Here is a 12,436-nt window from a genome sequence, read left to right on the forward strand (position 1 = left end):
GCTGTACAAAATGCAAGTTTCCTCATACTTCCTCTATGAATACCCTTCCTCTAGGAAATCTAACTTCTTTCTTTTTACTTCTTTCTTTTTGGTTCACTCGGAAGGTCCATTTCTAGAACTTGATTGCACTGATGGTTCAGAAACTTGTTCTCTTTTCCAGTTTACATTTTCCCCCTTGCTATTAGGCCAATGCTGTCCTTCCTCCCAGACAGCTCTTCTCTTTGTACAATTATTTCTGCCAATTCCTCTACAGGCAAAAGTACAGATGAAAGGTAACTTTATAATAAACTTAACACTCAGAAAAGAAATTTTAAAATCTAAAATAAGTCCATAGAACAAACAAAACAAAAAAAATTTACACAAAGAAACATTTTACACTAAATTGGATCCAATTTTGCGATTTTGACTAACAAATTACTGAAGAATAGTTTTTGAACTCCAGATGATCACAGAGCTTTCTCCTCATTTATGATATGTTTGCTTGCTCCTTTTCATGTGGGCAAGAGACTGTTTCCAGCTAATTATTTCATCTCTCTGGTAGTTACAGTTACATGTCAGCAGTCTATTAAAATAAGAAAAGTCTGTTCCACTTTCCTTCATGTGTTCTTAACGGATCCCTATCAGCAGACTTAATCATAAGAAAGCTCTGGACTGCTACTCAAAATCACCCCATGTGCTTAAACCCTTGTCTCTGCTGTGGCATAAATTCATCACAAAAGCATACCACAGTCTTCTGCCTTCAGCTCCTCTCTTTCATGATGTCCTCCTCTCTTGATGTCTTGACATGTGGTCTTGGGATTATCCCTTAGTTTTTCTGAGCCATCTCATAAATTGTTGGCCTGGTCCACCTAGGCTGTACCCACCCACTCCAGCAGAGAATGACTTCTCCATATATAAGCTACTTCAACATCTAGCATGTTGAGACTTCAGTTTTGGTTAAAGTCTGTACCTACACTGCAAGTTACAGTGATTATCAACCCTCCTTACAAACTTGTCATCACTAACTCTGATTAATCAAAAGCAATCTGACAATCTGAGAAAGCAAAGCAGTTCTGTTATGGATTTTCAACTTTCAGGTCTAATAAAGTTAGATTAAAACTAATTTTTGGTTAATAGTAAGTGCTCACCATTTATAGGATATAGTACAATGATTTAAAATCAAACTAAAACACAAATTCTCTGCAGACAGACCGCTACATCTGGCAATGAAATGCGGGTAATTTACACTCAGAGGTGGGGGATGAAGCTATGGAGCCAAGCAGACTGGAGAATGAAAAGCCACTTTCTTCCATTATAATGAGGTGGTTTCAAATTATTCTGTCATATGAAAGAGTAAAAGGAAGATCACTAAATTCAAGGAACAACAAATTTAAAATAGGTAACTGGAACACCACATCAGAGGGAAAAAAAAAGAAAAAAAAAGCTTAAAAAGCTTATGTCTGAAAACGGGAATTTGGCAGGAATAAAATTAATTCATTATAAATGCACATGGAAAGAAATATACTTAATATCAGATAAAATATTCACTATCCAATTAAAACAATCAGTATACTCCATCAGACTGCAGGATATGAATCAACTGGGAGGCTGTGCCTAAAGTGTAATGCTACTATGCCACAGTAAACACGAGCCAATTACTGGATTACATGTTGGCAAAGAGGGGCCCACGACTAGTTTAGTATATCCTAAAGGCAAAGTTCAGCCCAGGCTTCTCCTTCTCTGAATACATGATTTATGTTGCTGTTTATGCAAGGCCTAACAAATTTGGGATTCCACTACTGTTCAAGTTCCTATAACCTCCTCTGCTGCAGCTGCTGCCAGTTAGAGATAGGCAACGGGACCAGAGAGACTTAGAAATGTTCAGCCTGGCACCAGGGTAACAAATGCACAACCGAGCAGCCTAGCTGAAGTGCAGGATCCACGCCAGTCCAGTCCAGCATGACCAACTTTTTTTTCCAAAAAATCTAACTGCGAGAGGTGAGGCACGAAAAGCCAATCACTCCCTGTTTGCAGCCAAGTCTGGGATGTTCCTCCGATCCTCCACAACCCTTCTAGAAAAATATTTCCATTTCCTAAGGTGTGTCAGTTTTTGAGGACTTCATTTATGGATCAATTTTCCCCCTGTATCACATGCAAATATGCAGTGTCACAATCACTTTTGCTCAAGAGAAACCATGGGTTAGGCCACATGTTATTTTCACAGTAAAAGAAATTATATATATTTTCACTTGCAAGCGTATAAACCTTTTTCTGTGAATAAGATTTATTTTTAAAAGAAAAAGAGCGTGTATGAGTCAAAAGGTTCATTTACAAGGCTGTCATGGAGACAGCATTTTTAAATAACCACAGCTACATCAAATGATAATCATCAAACCAAATAAACTAAATGCCAAAATACTCTGAAATCTAAAAATAAGAGCCAGGCCTAAATTACTCTAATTTCTATGGCTTTATAACATTTCAGAAGGTAAGTCACGTTCTGAATATATATTCTTTGTTTTTCATTCTTGAAGAGTAGTGAAGTGGTTTGTGAATCAGGCTTTTAAGACATTTGGCTGTAGCAAAATTGTAATAAAAAATGCATAATATGTACTTAAGAAGGAAACTAACACCTCTGCCATAAATTGGTTCTTTGAAATATTTAAATTAAAAAGTCTAAAGCATACTATGCTTGAATAAAACAGAATTAAACAGCGTGTAACTTAGATACGTGGGTTCCCTCACAGGGATAAATTTAAAATTGGGATTGCTCAAGGATGGGAATTTTTTTTCAAGACAATATCAACATTGTTAGTGGGATTTTTGCCCATTCAGATTCTTTTTTTGTCACTGTTGGAGAGATCTTCCTTTCCATTGTAATTCATGGGAATTATCATTAACAATGAAAATATTGCTCATTTACTTGCATTCCCTTTTGAATAGTGTAGGAGTTTTATGGAAAAATAAAACCGAAAAGCCTCCTTTAATGAACAGCAAAGTATATCTCTATGGCTTAGTGCCTTATTCTACTCTCCAAATGCAAAACCTTGAAGTCCTTATACTCAGTTCCCCTCTCAAGGCATAATTCCTACTCAAGTAAACTGGCATTTTGCCTGAATAAAATGAGTAATGTGATAGGAATTCAGCCATGAGACTGTATCAGTTTATTGCAATATTTCCCCACAGACCACAAGCAAAACCGTACTCTGGATGACAGAAGAAGGCTGCCCAGCACATATGCAGCTATTGGAATTCTGCCAGCCGGGCAATATCCGACGTATTGCTCCAGAATGAATCAAGCAACATAGCATGCAATGAAATCAAAGCAGCAACTCAGTGTAGAGAAAATTCTGCAAGCAAGCACTTATTTCTTTTTTTCTCAAAGTTCTGTTCATATATTTGAAAAAAACAGTAAATTCAAAACAAGATGTAGTGAAGAGATACATCCCCAGTTCAACTTACTGCATCCTTTAACTTCCAGCCACTTACCAGGTACTTCCAAAGCTGAAATAGGATTTTGCAGTTCAAATAGAGGATAGAATGTTCTTTTATAATTTTCACTGTCTCATTTGGAGTTGGAATGGACTGTAAATCAGTTTCATTATACATAAATTAATGTAAATTTAGAATGTCCAGAATAGCTAGACAGTGAAAAAGGACAGACCAAAGTCACGGTAGTCAAAAGTAAATATAACCTCTCCCTTCTACACCTATGCACCTCTCTTCTGTTTTAAGGAGTTTGTTCCATTCAGTGACTTATGTAGGTTTCCTACATGTTTTGTTTTGAAATCTTCTATATTACTCTCAGTTTAGCCTCTTGGAACCTGTGGTTTAACACATTACCAAAGAAATTCCTGATCTAAAATGAGAACGACTTCTGTAGGCTACATATACAACATAATTAACTTTAACAACAAATTTATCACAAAACACATCAACTCCTCCTTACATATTAACACTTCAGAGGAAAGAATATATAACAGTAAATATATATTTATTATTGCATTCATTATGCTTATCATGCTTATAGATCACATACACAAACAGAATTATTAATAGGCTTCACTCTTCAGTCTCTCTATTTTCAGTTGGTAATAAAAAACATCCCCTACATCTTTTCTTGTTCAAAGTCACTTCACTGTGTGCATGACTCTCAGCATCACTTGAGAAAAGAGCAATATTTATTAACTATCCAATTAAATATATGTATTATGTAGTTTCTGTTCATGCCACTGTAGTAAAGCATCTGTCAGCATTTCCCTTATAAACTTCTGCTCTCAGAGATTTATAATCATAGTGTAAACTTAGCTTCCTCCATTACAAAATATGAACTTGGGGCAAATGTTATTCTATAAAAAAATCTATATTCAGTAAGAAGTGGCTTTGGCTGTCTGAAACACAGTATTTAAACACGGACTCAAATTTCCATCAATGGATGGTGGGATTCAAAATGTATCACACTATCGTTCTCCTTGCTCTACGTTCAGTTAAAGTGAGATGTCCAGACCCACTGCTTAATCTTGCACACACCTACTTACCACTTCTGAGCAGCAGTTTCTCCATAAATTTTGATGAGAGCTACATCAGATAACATTAAAACAACACAGTTTAAGCTACAAGGGAATGTTTCTTTTGCTAAACAGTTCTCAAAGAAGGCTGCTGCTGAGGAGAAGCAATACATTTTGTCATTGCAGCATACATAGAGACTACAAGCTTAACCATGACTAGGTAACAACAGAACAGTAGGGAGTGTTTCTTGGATAAGCTGTTGATGTTCACCTGCTTGCATTGCCTAAGTTGAAAGTCAATGATCTCCTCTCTTAGTACCTCTCATCCACCTGTATTAAAAGTCCCAGTGAAAGGAGAAATAAGCTGCCCCTGTTGTAAAGACAAAATAAAGACTGAATTGTGCTAGAGGTCATCTGTTTCAGGAGGATCCATAGCAGTGAATATCTCTATTGCACTTGTAACATCAGTTGTTCTCTATTGTCCAGGCACAAATACAGATTGAACTTCCAGTTCTTAACTCTTTCAAGCAGGTAAGAGTCCAAAATAAAAAATGTTAATGCTGTTCTTAACTGAACCATAAAAGAATGAGAAACCTGCTCATGGGACCTGCACTTCTACACTGGATCTTTATAAGACCTTTGCAAAATGGAGCTCATACAGTCACTGAGAAAAAAATACTTCCAAGATGCATCCCAGGTAATGCAACAGCCACTGAAACTCTTAAAAATGCTGCAGTTGTAATATTTTTCCTAACTTAATTTTGTCTGCAGCCTCAGAAGCTCTCAGAATGTGGGCATAAGTAGATATTCCTATAAACAGATCCTGTCCTCACTAATATGAAGAACCTCAACATTACAAACACAGCGCAGCTGCCTTCCAGTCTCATGTCTTATAATTGTTATTTATGATTTGTATCAAAGGATACTCTTAAATTCTGCCGAGCCAGCACAGAAACAGAAGAAATCAGAACCCGGAAGGAATCTGGTAAGTTGATGCGTGTCACTTCTGTACCACAACCTAAGCTAGATCACCTTGGGCGCTCCACATGGACAGTTTGAAGCTCTGCTATAATCTTCTAAGCTGTCATTGCACAGCATACTTCAACTTTTCCCTCACCGTGCTCTTTCTGTCCTCAATACCATCTGGCTTGCAAAGATGTCCTCCTCCAAAGTCCTCACTTTGTAACAACTGCTGTAGAGAGACCTTCCTCCCACAGAAATTAGGATTTTAGGAGCTTGTGAGATCATTCCAGATCTTTTAACAGGACAGCTCTACATCAGAATTTGGAATGTCTTTTCTCAGTACACTGCTGACTTCTGTGATTTAACACCACCTCTCAAATTCAAAGTGATGGCTTTTTTGGCCCATGGATGCTGAAATCCAATCATTAACTATTGAACTCATCTTAAAATTGAGCTAAATCCTAGCGCTCAGAAAATCTTGAGAAGGTTTAGGAGTGTGGACTTTGCCCCTCCCTCGCCCCCGCTCCTTTATTTCCTCCTCCCCCTCTCAAAAGAGCAAAAGGCAAACAAAAAGTGCTTTGAATTATGAAGTGAATTTTGAGAGCCAGACTCCTGATTTTTGGCAATACTTGCACATGGCAATACCATCTCGTCTAGTAATTTTACTGTTACGGCTGTACCAGTGTGCAGCTGAGATAAATAGAGATTCCCATCCCCTCAAATTTGCCAGCGTAACTGCACATGTAGTTGCCCTCTAATTCCTCTCCCATCACAATGATACAGAGAAGAGCTTTTGAAACCCAACTTATTTTGACTAAAGTAGGCTAGGCAGGGATCGCACAAATAAATTTATGCAACGGGCTGAAGAAGCAGTAACTTCTATTGCAGGGGCTCTAGCAAACAGATGGAGGAGGGGTAAAGCAGCTCAGCTCTGTTCAGAACAAGAGGTTGGAGACCATAGTCTTCATTTAAGACACTGCACACTGAGAAAGCAAAAATAATTTGAACAATCAGACCCGGACAATAGGAGGGAAGATGTGTTACAGACAGCCTTCTTCATGACTAATTTTGTGCTCAGATAACTGTAGACAATTTCATTTTTCAGTTTATTTATTTTTAATTCTGTTTATTAATGTTACATTACACCATCAGGAACCGCTGTTGCAGTTACAAACTAACATCTTCAGAAGTATTTTTATGCTTTCAGCTGTCACAAACAATGCAAAGACTGTTCTGGAAGGTGTGTCCGCTCAAGTTTTTTCCAGGCACAGAAGTATACTTAATATTAATTTAACATTAAAGATAGATTTCACAATGGGATTCTTTGTTGTGACTTTAAAAGGAATTTGTAAGCATGCATGTGAGCAAAACTGATCTTGCAAAAATAAATCACATGCAATAACTTTCATCAAAATTTTCAAAGTTTTGTTGGCTTTCTGCACAGATTCACACACCACCAGGTACCAAGAAATAATATACCTAGTAGCCACTTATAAATCCAAGCTTTTCAATACACCTGGCTTCTTTAACATCTTTATTAAATTGACCAACAAGTCCAGCTCTGAATTCAAGCAGAAAAGAGGCAGTGCATAACAGCCCTTCTCCCATTTATGGAATTTCACACCAGCATGATTATGGTCAGACCCTGATACAAAACCCAAACACTGTTCTTTTGGAACTTAAAAATGATATTAAAATAAGGAGAGACAAAGAAAAAGAAAACTAAGAAAACAGTAATTCCAAGTTAAAAATGCATAAACACACTGCTTTGAAAAACTGTAACTGCATAAGTAGACAGCATAAATTGATTCACTGTATTATCCTCCTTATTAAAATACAGTTTCTCTGTGTTTTACACAGAGCAGGAGCACACTGGCCCACAGCTGTTTGTCCAGTACCCTGGAAAATGTTTTTTTCCATGGAGTTTGCCACCTTGAACCACTTTATTTCTAAGTCCAAAGGATTTGTTATATCAGGGCTTTCAAAACATTTTTTGCCAGGAGTGTTAATGTGTGTCATTAAAGCTGCCAAGCTGTACAAAGCACACAGAGACTCTCGATGGAGTTTATAGAATCTGACATAAGAATGTTAAAGAAAACAGAGCACATATATGGAGAGTGACAGCTGATTATTTATTTTTACATATTTTTCAAAGTATCAATAAATTCATCTGAAACTTCATGGCTTGAGATGTCGTAAGAGCAGCAAACCACAAATTATAATCTAGTTTCATTCATCTTCTACACATACATAATTTCCTCTAGCCCCCAAAGAAATTTAAACAGAATATAAGCCCACAATGAACTTTTAATCATCAAACAAACTTCAGCTTCCTGGAAGGCCTAGGGAACTGTTATCAAAAGCAAAATTATGAAGTAATACCCACCTCACCAAACACGCAGAACTGTTTAAACCTCACTTCTAGTTTAATAGTTCAGCAGGACATTTTAAAGAATAATGTGTTTGAGCCACCGCAGAACTGTACGCACCTGCAGTTTTCTGCTGAGGATGCAAACTCTGTCTTAATCCACAGCTTATGAAATGCATCAAGGGCCATGTTCAGAGAGCACCAGTACCACCTATGAGAAGTGAGGCTTCTGATTTAAGGAAAGACATCACAGACAGCTGCTCATAAAGCCTTGCTAAGCTTTAACCATTTGGGCTGAAACATTCCTTATTTGCTGTTGGCTTCACATATGGAATTATTGAGGGTGAGGGCTCTTTCTGGTCACCAATGTATAATACAGAATTCAAACTGCATTTTGCATATGCTCAAAAAGGACTGCAAAGTTTAACAGCTCCCTAAATCTTTTGTTCACAGAACCTCTAAAAACAGCTTCAACTCTGGGATGAAACTTGCCTTTTCAAGTGACTGCAAGAGTCAGCCTTAAGCACAGCACATACTCTTGGGGACTTACGTCCAGCTATTTTGCTTTAGACAGATCCCTGGAAGTCAAGCTGGCTACCTCTGAGCACAGGGTAAGAAGACGCCCAAAGCCAGGACAAGTAGTACAGAGGATAAGCTAAAAAGCTGCTGTGGAGAGCTGCTCTTCCCTACAACACTCACCCCTCTGCAGCAGGAAGCACAACCGTCCTGCATTGTCCCCCCAGCTCTGCCTCTTCCTGTGACTCCTTTCTCACAGAAGGAAAACCCACCTGGGACTATCGCTTCTTATCTCTTTACGTTTTGCCTTCAGAAGATAAAAGCCTTACTGTGCCTTAACACAAGGCTGGCTCCAATCTCCCTTTTGTGTTCTTGATGAGCTTTGGGCCTAGCAGCCTACAGGAGAAGCCAAAGACAGCTGATTCAAATACAGACTGGACAGGAGCTAAGACTATAGAAAAGCAAGACAAATAATTTATGAAATAACTCAGCACAGATAAAAATGGAGGCTGCTAGTGAAGAAGGAAAAGAAAATAGGGAGTAAGTTCAAAGTAAATGAAGCCTAGGGACTTTCCTTTAGGCTACTCCTCATCTCACAGTAATAAATTGCCCTTGAAATGCCAAGGAAACTTAGGAATGGATTTCTTCTCCAAGGCTGTTCTCCAGATCCCAGGGTGCAGTTGAAGCTATCTTGGCCAAGCCCTGTGTTCTGCACAGGCAGGAATGGCTAGAGCATCTAGCCACACACGTGAAGGGCTTAATTACATAAAAGAGCTACTACTGTTTCTGATAATATTTAACTGACGCTTTAGGCATCTCATCCCCAAACTGAAACATAAAAATCTCCCTGCTTATCTCCTGCCTAAATTCACCGGAGACCTTTCCAATCACCTTAGTTTCCCTCAGTGCATGGAGATCTCAGTTTTCCAGTGCCAAAATTGCTCCAATGTGCATGGCTCAGTGCCCATCTTCACCTGGGATCCACAAACAAGTTACACCCTGCAGAAATCTTGGAGGCCTGATCTAGCATGTTAGCTGCACAGAGCAAGGACATATCTTGTGATAATCCCACCCCCTTTCTAAGCAGTGAACACAGGTCTCCAAGGTCTTCAGTAGAGGGTCATGTCCAAGCATTAAATGCCCTGTAAAAATAAATATATTAAAAAGAAAATCTGTATTAATCGGTAACATGCTAGGAGGAAAAAAAGATTTCCTCTTCCTTATTAAAATGTTGCTATATATTATATTCCCTTAGAGCTTGGCATTTAAATATAGTTGTTTTCTTTGTTTCCAATAAAATCTCAGCCACAATTACCTAATAAATTATAAATCACAATGTATTTTTTATGTAAATGCATTTTTGTGTTCATGCACAGGATTAATGTTTGTGTATGCAAATGAACAAAGGATATGTTCGAAGAGGTCGTGGTTCAAATCGTTCCAATCTTCAAAATTCTTTACTGTGTTAATGGCTGAATATGATGCTGTTCTTTCTGTTCTTTTTTTTCTTTAACAATTAATAACTTGTTTTAAATGCACCTGTTGCTAATACCTAATTTCTGTTTAGCACAGCTTCATGGAAAATATGGTCATGTGTCAGTGTATAGTTCCTGCTTGATGTTGCATATAATTCTTATAATATTCTGAATGGCATGTGCTAATTATTTAGCACAATAGCTCATCTTATGGAGCTGTAAGGCTGTAAAAGAAGGGTGGTAATTACTTAGGATGGGAATGTCTGTTTTTTTGTAAAAAAATGAAGTGTGGGAGGCAAAAACTTAAAAAATAAAATAAAATGAAATTTAAAAAAGGATTGAGTAATTGTTTTAAAATGCATCAGAAGGGTTAAGACTTTGAAGTTTTTATTTTTTGTTAGTCTAGGTCTGAAGCTTCCAATGCAGACAGTACAGTGCATAATGTGGAGCAGCTACTAAGTTGCCAGATTCTGCTTTTCCACCACTTCTTATTCAAAGCAGGTATCCTTCCCCCTTGAGCTCTACAGCAAGACCTCTGACTTCCATGGTAAATGATTTCCCCCCAACACTTTAATGATTATGCTGAACCCAGTCAACTTTTGAGTTTTTTTATATCCTCTATTTTCCAACGCAGCTACTTAACCTCATGTGTTGAACTTGCCTAGTCCAAACAGCTACATGAAGAACAAAGAGAAAGACCACAAAACTGTACCATTTTAGAAATAATACATTTAAGAAAGAAAAAAAAAATACAGTAGAACATTTCTAATTTACATTCAAACAGTTCTATTGCCACAGTGCAATGACAATATTTTCTCCATCTTCCTGTGTGCACCTGTCTGTATTCCTCTGCCTCCGGGTAGGCTGCAAAATCTCCAAGGCAGACTTTATATTCTGGGACTGTGCAGCACCTGGCAGAATGGACTGCTACCATTAGGCCTTTTTTCTGCTGTGATAAGGAACTACAGAGCAACTTGGATGCAATTATTAAGAAGATATTTGAATTTTTGCATAGCAATAGAAAATCCCTCATATAAAGATGGGTGGTTAACATCACATAAATTGACATACCAATGAATCAAGTATGGACCAAAACCAAATTCAATAATCAAAATGCTTAGGAGAGGCAGGCACATAGCTGACAGCTTACATTCTTAATCTACCTCTTTCTTAAAACTTAATTTCATCAACTCATACAGTTTGTGCAGAGGAGGCATGTCTTTAACAGATGTTTGCAGCAGGTTCAAAAATGCACACATGGAAAGCAGCTTAAACTGACAAAGTGAAGAAATCAGAGAAAGGAAAGCAACCAAGTAATCAGGTTCACAAAATATATTCACTGTTACTATTATGCTAGGCCTAGATTTATAAAAAAAAAAAAAAAAAATCTGTCCTTGGAATAAATGGAAATAATTAAAATTCACAAGAGATCAAGCCTTAAATTTCCCACCTCTCAGGGTGCTGAGTGTCACAACTGCTACAAAGTGAAACAAATGCAAGCAAATGCTCCAAACCTCATTTAGGCAAAGGTGAAATCATAAAGACCTGGAGGACTAGAGACAAATTGGAAACAGTATGTACAATTTATAAGTCCAATTCTGCCAAAAACTATTGGTCTTACTGCTTTCAGTCACTAGACTTTGTGAGAAAAGGCGCACCAAAAGATTGGACAGATAAGCAGAACCAAAATAGACTATGGCAATGTCCATGGCATATGACAGGAGAAAAACTGTGATTTGCTTGTGAATATTTGTGTAAATAAACTGCTGAAATACACTGAATAGATTATATTTTAGTTTCTAATGACTGACCTTAAAAGATGACATTTTAAATACAGAAATAGCTCACAGAAGGGTCAGAAAGTCAATGCTTAAATTGAAAAGGGATAAATTAATATCATTTTAAGCTGTTCCTTATCATCTTTGAGGGAGGACTCAACACAGAAAGTTTCAGCTTAAGTTGAAATTTTACAGAACATTTGTGAATGGCTGAAACAGAGTTCAAAACTGATGCTAAGTTGAATCTGCCTATACTGGTCTTCCTGCTTCCACTGATGATGTGAACAGCAAAATTACCACTGACTTCTAACAGAACCAAATCAAATACTATAATTATACACTTTGTGCTATCTGTACTGTACTGTATTATTATCTATAATTGATTATTCAACTCAGTAACAATTGTTCTTTAAAAAACTTTTTGACACATTGCAGGAAAAGTGCTATGTAAAACAAAGCAGATGAGCTTAGACGCTTCGGACATCCCACCCTGTGTATTGGTGATGCCAGCACAAACCAGCCTAGTCCCCCTCACACACAGGATGATCTAACTTTCTGGTACGTGTACTCTACACCTACAGCCTTGTGCTGCAAAACTAGCCTCAGTGTTCTGCATACCGTGCTAATGGAGCAGGAGAAAAAAACCACTGCCCAAAACTTTCCTGCTGAGACATGACCAATGTGTAGCAGGGCAGAGGAAAGGCAGAAAGGGAGTTACTTGCCAAGGAGGTGCAGTAGTATGTTAAGTTACAAAAGCAGAGAAACAGCTCGAGTTTCTGGAGTCCCCCCTGCGGAGTCATTTCAATCAAGTGAATATCCACAGGCACAAAAAGGAAAAGTCCAGACATT

This window comes from Nothoprocta perdicaria, unplaced genomic scaffold (assembly GCF_003342845.1).
Source record: "Nothoprocta perdicaria isolate Ctin4 unplaced genomic scaffold, notPer1 scaffold_69, whole genome shotgun sequence".
Taxonomy (NCBI): domain Eukaryota; kingdom Metazoa; phylum Chordata; class Aves; order Tinamiformes; family Tinamidae; genus Nothoprocta; species Nothoprocta perdicaria.